Below are 1,335 nucleotides of genomic sequence, written 5' to 3'. Positions count from 1 at the left end.
TGTATAATCTGTGTTATATTACCAATTGATGGGACAGGGCACTGATTGAGGAATTCATTTATTTTACATACAGTAGACCACTTGTTCTTGATACCACAGTTCCGCGTTAAAAATTTGTCCTCTCCAGAACTGAAGTTAATTACTAATTGTTGAAATAAGAAGGGTTATATCATAGAATGTGAAATTTGTAGAGGAAGAGTGGTCTTCCTTCTACCAAGGTGGCACATGATTTGGTATTTGTTGCATTTTTGCAAGCCTGTATCCACGAACAACATTTATTTTCATTTTAGACTTTTTATAGTCTATATTTTCTTCATTTCAGCTTAATTTAGCAGTTATCATGGTTGTGTGCAAATTCCTATTACTATTAGATACGTTGTAATAAAACATGATTTTAAACATTTGTATATTACTTTTCTCTGAGGGCTTGCAGCAAAATTGATATTTTATTTTCCTTGGTATGGGTTTGTGGCTAGTAGTCAGGTAATGATGATGATATGTGATGATGACGACGACGACGACGACGACGACGATGATGATGATAACGATGACGATGACGACGATGATGATGATGATGATGATGATGATGATGATGATGATGATGAACAAATCAAATCAAATCAAAGATGATAATGATGACGATGACGATGATGATGATGATGATGATGATGATGATGATGATGATGATGATTAATACACAAACGAAAAAGAGGAACAATGCCTAGCATGTAATTCTATTTTTAACATGGAAAAATTTGACCTCTTATCTACTCGCAAACTGAGATTATGCATATCTTATCTCTTCAATAAACATTATAAAAGTCGATTTGGCCTTGGCACGGGCCCTTGCTGTAAATATGTCACATGTTGTTCGGATTATAAAGACACAGTTTGTTGACCCTATAATGTTTGTGCACTCATAAATTGACCTCTGAGTGTATTGGGTATAAATGTATGTCCTTCTATAACAACAGGTTAACTTTCTTGTTGAATGGAGGCCGCGAGGTCACTGAACTGTGTATTTGGAGATGATGTATTTTTGGGTCATAGCACACGTGTTAAGCAAAAACATATACTGTGACTGATACCATAGAAACGTGCTCTTTGTTTAAACATTGCAAGTAACATGAGTGGCAAACATTAATGTTTCATATTGCTTACAACCCCCCCCAAAGCAATGTTGGAGCCAATACTAGACCAATTGTCCGTTCTTGTCTCAGTATCAAAACAACATTGACTGGTGGGTGCGGAGGGGGGAGAATTTCATACTAAATTAAATCCCCCATCACTGCCATCACCGTCCCCATCCCGACTCTAATAATCATCTGACATCAG

The sequence above is a fragment of the Amphiura filiformis genome, chromosome 9 (genome assembly GCF_039555335.1).
Source record: "Amphiura filiformis chromosome 9, Afil_fr2py, whole genome shotgun sequence".
NCBI lineage: Eukaryota > Metazoa > Echinodermata > Ophiuroidea > Amphilepidida > Amphiuridae > Amphiura > Amphiura filiformis.
The sequence above is the reverse complement of the archived record's forward strand: the minus strand, read 5'-3'. Positions refer to the sequence as shown.